Raw genomic sequence first — 9,546 nt, 5'->3', positions numbered from 1 at the left:
TACATTTGTCATAATTAAGCAGAGTTGTTTACACGCCTAGACATAGGGTGACAAGATTTTGCTGGATTAGGGTGAAACCTAATAAGGGGATCCATAGATCGAGTTAATGCAACCCTAGGGTGTTAATTAGAGAAAGGTCTCAATTATTCAATCTAGGGATTAGATGTTATTAGTCTTGAATAGGGATAATAACATAACTTAGGGATCTCTACGGAACAAGTTAAGTGAATAAATCGTCTGATTCGGAGCCAGAATAACAAGTACAGTCTAGGTGGATTTTTCCTTAGATATTTTCTTAATTCAATTGATTTTCCCAAAAGCAATTCCCCAATTCCTTAGATAATTAGTTAGTTAAAACAAAACCTCTTTATTCTTAGGCTAGATAATAAAAAGACAGTCATTACTAGTACTTTTAGTTCCTTTGGGTTTGACAATCCGGTCTTGCTCAAACTATACTACTGTTCGATAGGTACACTTACCTACATCACGATAATAGTTAGTTTCAAGAACGATTATTATAAATATTTAAAACCTATCACGAAATCACGTGATCAAATATCTTGTTTAAAAAGAAAAGATTGGGGGAACTTGAGACAGTGGTATTGTTAAAGGAGTATAGTGCATTTTTGCAAAACAAACTTCCCCCAAAAATGAAAGATCTAGGAAACTTTACAAACTTTATAATATTGGAGATTCTTACTGCGGTTTGACTCTATGAGATTTGGGAGTAAACATAAACTTGATGCCCATGTTCATATTTAAAAAAAATTTGGTGAAGTTAGGCCAACAACGGTTACGCTTCAATTGGTAAACAGATCTTTGGCAATCCGGAAGGAAAAATTGAAGATGTATTGGTACATGTTGATAAATTCGTATGTTCTATTGACTTCATCGTTTTGGATTTTGAAGCAAATAAGGAAGTACCAATCATATTGGGAAGGCCTTTCTTAACAACCAGTATGACGTTAATCAATGTGTAAAAAGGCGAGCTCACTATACGATTTTAAGATGATTAGGTAACTTTTAAATTATTCAAACTATGAGAATTCTTGATGGAGTTAAGGAGTGGTTCGTGATGTCTGAGATAGAATCCTTGGTTACAAAATGGGAACTCAATTCTATAGAGGATCTGTTGGAGTGTATCTTACTGTCTAATCCACCAAGTGATGAAGAAGGGGAGGAATATTTGGCTTAGTTAGAGGCCAACTCGAAGGGATTCATTCAACAATTTGACATCTCGTGAGCATATTCAACCGAAAGCGTTGATTAAAGAGCCACTTAAATTCGAGTTAAAGATACTTCCGTCTCATTTAGAATATGTTTATTTAGGTAACTCTTCTACTTTTTCTGTCATAATTATTGCTGAGTTAACCAAAAGTCAAGAGGAAAAGTTGATTGACATTCTAAAGAAGTTTAAAAAGGCAGTCGGGTGGACTATAGCTAATACTTGAGGTATTAACCCATCTTTGTGCATGCACAAAATCATATTAAAAGATGGTGAAAAAGGAACGGTTGATGGCAAAGAAGACTAAATCCAATTATGAAAGAGGTGGTTAAGAAAGAAATTATCGAGTGGTTAGAGTGGAAATTATTTACCCCACTCAGATAGCTCATGGGTAAGTCTAGTCCAATGTGTTCCAATGAAAAGAGGCATTACAATTTTGGAGAATAAGAAGAACAAGCTGATTTCAGATATAACAGTAACGAGATGGAGGATCTATGTGGAGTATAGAAAGCTAAATAAAGCAATTCGGAAAAACCATTTTCAGTTACCATTTTTAAATCAGATGTTAGATAGACTTGTGATCTACCGTAATTCAATACACTAGATTAAACTAGTTTTCACATTTAAGGAGATTAAATACAAGCATTTTTGTTATGTTTGTAACTTAGTTTCATTAGTTTTGTTTACATTCAATAAAATGTGCACATCGAGTCTTTTATTAACCTTAAGGTACGAATAAGGCCTAAAGAAGAGTTAACATACTTTGTAAGTGTGCAAGAGACTACTAGAGGGCATTTCGAGTCAAAACTAGATGCTATGTCGCAATATGGGGGTTCCAATGTTGCAACATAGAGAGCATAATAAAGAAATTTAGAAACTGACTTCAATGTTGTGACACAGACCAAATGTGTTGTGACATACCCTGAAGATGGCTACAAAAGAACATGTTGGTTGCTACATCGCTACATAGGTCCTAGTGTGTCACAACATCGACTCTATGACGGGAATAAAACACCTATACATGTGCATATTTAACCATTTTTTGATTAAATTTTTTCTATATCGAAAATATCAAAATGACCTTACCATTGGGACTACTTCTCACTTGCATTACAACTGATTAAATGTCACTATTCTAACCAATTCCAAATGGTTCCAATAACCAACATAATTACATACCAAATTATGTCCAAATAGTATAATTCAAACAAACAGACTTGATTAAATTTCATATCAAAACATGCCCTAAATGATCACTTTGAAAACATGCCAACTCTTACCACTTTGGCCATAAAGCCATGCATCAATTTGATATTATAAACACCAATCTTTAAACATCAAAGTTCCAAAAGCACATCAATCATTAAGGCATAAAATATTATAAGTTTCACAAATTCAAAGCAACATTACATGCCGATATCATTAACTAAACATTAGACATACGTCCACTTATACATGCCATTATAACCATGACTAAAGCATCAAAATCTACTGATAAAATCGAAGGATAGTGTGATGGATCTTCGACTAGCTTCCAACCCGATTGAGATTCTGATAATTTGTAAAGTAAGAGAAAGATAACTACGTAAGCAATGAATGCTTAGTAAGTTCGTATAAACCATAAGCATAATATTACATTTTAATAATGAAATTTATAGATTAAAAGTAAACCTATACTAATGTCTCAAGATTTATCAAACCATAATCATCAACTCATAAATGAGTAAGTGATGGTCACTAAACTAACTATAAATACGACTAAGGCGAGCGCACCTATCAAACAATAGTATAGTTATGATGAGTAGGGAATATCGTATTCACGAGGACTAAAAGTACTAGTAATTAATGATTTTCTATTATTTAGCAGACAAATTTGAGTGATTGTTTTTAATTACTAAACTAATCTAACTAAGAATGCAACAGAGATATGAAATAGGAAAATAATCGAAGATAACCAATGAGATGGACAATACCAGGAAAGAATCCACCTAGACTTCACCTATTATTATGAATTTGAATTAAACAATTTATTCACTTGTGTCTTGATCCGTAGAAATCCCTAAATTATGTCAATATCTCTTTTGAGACTAAGAACAACTGACTCTAGGTTGATTAATTAAAATCTCTTTCTAATTAAAACCCTATCATCACATTAACTCGACTATGGATTCCCATATTAGATTTTACTCTAATTCGGTAGATTTATGTCGTCTTATTTCTAGGATTGCATGCAACTCTACTCAATTCTGTTAGATCTATTCTTAAACAGGGACTTTTGCTTCGTTGAAATAAGCACATTAAATATGAATTAATATCCTAAAAATATTAAAACACGAAATAAGCATACATAATTGAGAACAAGAATCAAATATTTATCACGTAAAAATAGAAATTAAATAATAAGATTCATCATAGGTTTCATCCTCCCTAGGTATCTTGGGAATTTAGTTCATAATCCTGAATAGAAACATTTCAAAGTTAGGATAACAACATGACATAAAGAAACTCAACAAAACTTTGAAGGAAATTAAATGGAGATCTTCAATCTTAAAGGAGATTCGCTTCCGAGTTGATTCCGATGGAGTTCTTCGAGTCTTTTCTTTGATCTTCTTTGAGTGCCCCTTTAGGTCTTCTTCTAATTGGTATTATTAGACTTTAAAATGCTCAAAAAGCCTAAAAATTGGGTTTTTTTGCGTATTTGGGAAACAAGGTGCGATATCGACACTAGCTGACACATGGGCGTGTGGCCAGCCCGTGTAGCTCACACGGGTGTGTGGCTAGCCCGTATGGATCCTGAAAATAGCTCTTTTTGTTTGATTTTAGCTTGTTTTTCACTCCTTTTTCTCCCAAATGCTCTCCTAAGTATAGAAACATGAATTTAAAGGATTAGGAGCATTAAATTCACTAATTTACATAATTTACATATTAATATATGTTACTTTTACAGCTTATCAGAAAGTTTATTAATGTCGTATGTTTATAGACCATTCATAACATGATAGGATTTCAGAGACATAATATATAATCATCAACCTTTTTATAAGATATATCTTTCTATTTACTTACTTTCCTTTCCGTTCCTAAGTGCTTTTGATAAGCCTAAACAACATTATTAATTCTCAATTCAACGTATTTATCCATGACATAGATAGATTCATTCAAAGCAAAAGCAATTTACTAACATATGAATACATCATTTCTCTCATTAAACCTTTTTATAACATCATAATACATCCCAATTATGTACTTACTGTATCATTCCTTTTTCTTACCCATTTCATATGCATAGTACAAGCATAATAATAAAAATCAATCATATCCACAAGCTTGGTATAAGCCTAAGCACATCAACAACACATGTTAGTTCATTTAAATATGATTTATATGAATTTGACATGGATAACCATTATACTTGAGTGCAATTCAATTGGATTTCTCATCAGTCTCATAACATATCATGTTTTCCAGGTATCACCATTTCAAAAGTTTCATGCTTACATATCTTAATTCATATTGAACACCTAACTTTTCATTTGCATAACACATAAGACATAAACATAGCAATAACCATAGTCACAAGCTAGTGATTAAACTCATAACTTAACAAAAATCACCACATGATAAAATGAATTTCATGAATATAGCATATAAGCATTCATACTTTTCATGAACATGACTATACACACTTTAATTATTAAAAACTGATACCTTTCCATACTTTCATGAAATTCCCAATCGAAACACTTACTATGAAACATCCCTTAGCCGAGTCTAAGGTCGGGACTGGGTAGAGGCATTACTTGACTTAAACACATGCATACAATCATATTGGGTCATTAAACCTAGATCAAATTTAAAACTTTAAATCTTAATCTAGAAATTCTTAATATGGGCCTACGAGGCCCAAACACACTTTGGAAACGATTTGGGTTTAATCCAAACACCTTTGAAAACTTTGAAAAAAATGTCACTTGAAACAGGGGCACACGCTCTTGTGAAATGGAAACACGCCCGTATGGCATTTTGACATGGCCGTGCTAAAGGCCCGTGTGGTTCACACGGCCTAAGTATAAGGGACACGCCCGTGCCCCAAACCTGTGTGGAATTAATTCTAAATTCAAACCTACAGGGGTTTTCACACGGCCAGGCACACGCTCATGTCTATATCACGTGTCCCTCACACAGCCATGACAAGCCCGTGTCGCAGCCCATGTGTAAAAACCTTGACAGTCTATTTTTGATGTCAGCAACCAATTAAAGGCACACGACTAAGGCACACGCCCATGGCTAGAGGCCGTGTCCTTCACACGGCTGAGACACACGGCCATGCCTGTGCCCGTTTGTTTACTACCATGCATACTGACTTGCAAATTCGAGGTACAGGGGACACACGACCGAACAACACGCCCATGAGGCTGACCGTGTGTCACACATGGCCTAGACACACGCCCGTGTGTCTACCCGTATGTACAAAATAAGGCTATTTACCCAGCCTATTTGCCACCTCTACTTGCACCAAGCTATACTAAACCAATATAAACCAATTTCATACACAACCACTTGGCTAAATCATTCAATTTACTCATTCTCAAAAGAAGATCATCATTTGCATTTATCAATAACCAATATTAGCCACCATCCATGGAATTATACAAAATGACTTAATAGCTATGACAAGCCATTCATTTAGCCCAAGGCAATGTAACCATTACAAAAAGACTAGCTCCTATACATGCCATAATCAAAATGATAAAACTAGCTATACCAAATGCTTCAGGGATAGTGTGACTGGATTCTCTGACGTAAGGTGATGATCCATGAGCTACTTCGGTGGTACTACAAGAAAGTGGAAAGGAAAAGAGGTAAGCATAAAGCTTAGTAAGTCGTATGCAAATAATGAAATAACTAGAAATTACCATAAGGGATCATACTCCCAATATAACTCAATTGGTACATGAACTTGAGGATTCATGGATAATATTTGTTCATATTTGTCTCTCACCAAGCATACAATGTTGATTAAAATCACATTTCATACTTCATGTAAAATACACTAGTGGTCATAAGCATATCTTACTCACTTTCCTTCCTTACTAAACATACAACGTAAATGAAGCTCATATTTTGAAATTCTCATTTAAGTACCTGTACCACTCAACACATGGTCATAAGTTCTCTAATTTTGATATATACCATAAATCTCTCGTTGAACCATTTGGGAATACTACAAGATATTCAATAGCCCCAAACATGGGATAAGATGCTGACGCCATGTCTCAAACATGGTCTTACACTGGTTAGCACATGAAAGTCTATGCCATGTCCTAGACAGGTCTTACATTGACTTTCATATATCGAGGCTAATGCCTTGTCATAGACAGGTCTTAAACTGGCTCTCATCAATCGGTGTCGATGCCATGTCCTAGAGAGGTCTTACACTAACACACAAAAAGCTGACACCATGTCCCAAATAGGTCTTACACTAGCTTGTATATCTCGAGGCTGATGCATGTCCCAAACATGTCTTACACTAGCTCTCTTCTCAATGCCAATGCATGTCCCAGACATGTCTTACACTGGCGTGCACCTCTCGAGGCTGATGCATTGTAACATTCTGAAATTAGGCCTAGTCGGAACAGTGGTTTTGGGACCACAAATTTGACATCAAAATATTTATATTATGATTATTATGAGGTCTATAGTATGAGAATATGCATGTGTTAAAGTTTCATGAAGGAATTCTTTGAGTAAGGTGTCCAATTGGACCTTAGGGACCAAATTGAATAAATTGTAAAACTTGGGTCTTAGAAGTAATTTGTATGAAATTTATTTAGAATATTAATTATGTCTTGAGGAGAAATTTTCCCAATTTCTAAGTTTTTGGGCAAAAATAGGCTTGTATTGATGAATTTCTAAAGAAATGGCTTAAGGGCATTTTGGTCATTTGGCAATTTAATGAAATAAAATGGGAAAAAGAATGCAAAAATCAGCCATTCTTCTTCCTTGTCCAGCCGAAATTCTCAAATCACCATAGCTAGGGTTTTCAACATTTTCAAGCTCAATAGTAAGTGCTCCCAACCCTGTTTTTAATGTTCTTCGTATTTTTGAAATCCCAGTAGCTTACACTCTCTATTTCTACCCATATTCCATGCTAGGGTTCATGTTTAGAAATTTACCCATGCATGAGTTACTTGTATTTTGATGGTTTATGGAGGAATATGGAAGTTGGATGTGTGTTAAACATCTTTTCCTAGGTGATTTTCATGAAAAACCCCTAAAAATGACCTTTTTGGAAAAGGTGTGAAATGTGAGATAGAAATGTGAAATAATGGAAAAAATGTGGGCTACCATTAGAGGAAAGAACTTTCGGCTAGGCTTGGGTAATATAGAAATTGCATGCATTCCATTATACGAGCCTAGGGATTAAATCGTAAAAATGTGAAAGGTTAGGGGAAAAACGGTTAAATGTAGACTCAAAAAGTACAATTGAGGTGTTAATGATTTATTTTTATTGTTATAGACCCCGAGGAACAAATTCAGGAGGTCGATCGAGGAAAACGAAAGGTTTCGAAATAACCAAAATTCGATACCGAGACAAGTACCGGGTAAGTTCAAATAACTTAAAGTAAACTCATAGTATGCTTAATTGCATGATTTATGAATGTATGGTAATTGCATTTGATGATGGCATGAAAATCTATGAAATATATCTTTAATAATGACATATTGATAAATGTCACAGTTGAGGTTGAAAAGGAAATCTGATGGATAAACCATGGCTTACATGACCTGAGATCTGGCATGTGTTGCAGAAAGGATTTAGCCCAGACGAGTAATTCGTTGATCGCAGGTATAAAAGGATCTAGCCCATACGGGGTGTTCCTTTAGTAATGAGCCTCCCGAAGAATATGTGTGCATTATGGATTTAGCCTAGACGGGTAATCCAATTAGGGTCTGAATTTAGCCTAGACTTGTAATTCAGATCCGAGCTCATTAATGGTGTTTGTCGCTATAAGAGATTTAGCCTGGACTGGTAATCCTGCCATAAGATGTGAGATTCGCGGGGGTGCATACTTGAAATGATCATTCTTATGCCTTGACGGAAAATGGATAATCCATCGAGATTTCCTAGAAATTCATCGGGATTAAAATGATATATATAAATGAAATGAAGAATGATGAGCTCATCTGAGACAAATTACATGGGGCATTATTATTGTGACTAACTTGTTGATTGAATGCATGTGATAGGGAAACTATTTTACTCTTGTTGGTTTATTTGCTTAATATGGTTGTATGCTAATTAACCGGTAAGTTTACTTTCCAATTATTCAAGCTTACTAAGCATGTAAATGCTTACCCCTCTCTTTTCCCTATCTTACAGAGCTCAAGGACTTGTAAAGATTGGAAGATGATTGGAGAGTCAACATACTATCAACTAGTCCAGCTTTGGTATATAGGCACTTTTATTTGGTTCAATGACATGTATAGGGCTTTTAGTTTATTTTGTTAGATATGTCATTTGATTATTCGTATGAAGACATGTAAAGATATACACATATATTTGTATATGGCCATGAGAATTGGCTCATTTTGAAGTAGGCTATGACCTACAAATCTATGCATGTCTGATGTGTCACATTGACTTACGACTTTGTAATATCCTGATTTTGGGCCTAGTCGGAATAGCAGTTTCGTGACCACAAAATCCGAGATAGAAATAATTATTTTATGATTATTTTAAGGTCTATGATATGATTGCATGATTGTGTGAAAATTTTGTGAAGAAATTTTATGCATAAGGTGGTTAAATTGAAATTAGGGACTAAATTGAATAATTTGTAAAACTTGCATTCTAGAAGTTTCTAGTATGAAATTGTTTTGAAATATTAATTAGGAGGTCTTAAATAGCAATTTTACCAATTTCTAAGTCTATGGACAAAAATTGGACATGGATGGAATTTTGGAAAGTTTAGTAGTAAGGGCATTTTGGTCATTTAGGGTAAAATGAATTAAAATACAAAATTAAAAGCCAATTTTGCTCATCTTCAACCCCATGGCGAATATAGGAAGGAGAAACCATGGCTAGGGTTTTCAAGCTTCCAAGCTCGATTAGCAAGGAAAACTGAAATTCGGGCTAAAATGGAAAAATACCAAGTTGTGGACGAAATGGTAAAAGTAGCCATTTTAGCATACGAGGTAAGTTCATGTGTAAATAATGTAGCATAATTGTTATTTTTAAGTTATTGATGTTAATTATATGATATGCTAATTTTTTTATCGTGAAATATTATGCTTTGTGGTTAATGTTGAGTAATATG

The sequence above is a fragment of the Gossypium arboreum genome, chromosome 8 (genome assembly GCF_025698485.1).
Source record: "Gossypium arboreum isolate Shixiya-1 chromosome 8, ASM2569848v2, whole genome shotgun sequence".
Classification (NCBI taxonomy): domain Eukaryota; kingdom Viridiplantae; phylum Streptophyta; class Magnoliopsida; order Malvales; family Malvaceae; genus Gossypium; species Gossypium arboreum.
The sequence above is the reverse complement of the archived record's forward strand: the minus strand, read 5'-3'. Positions refer to the sequence as shown.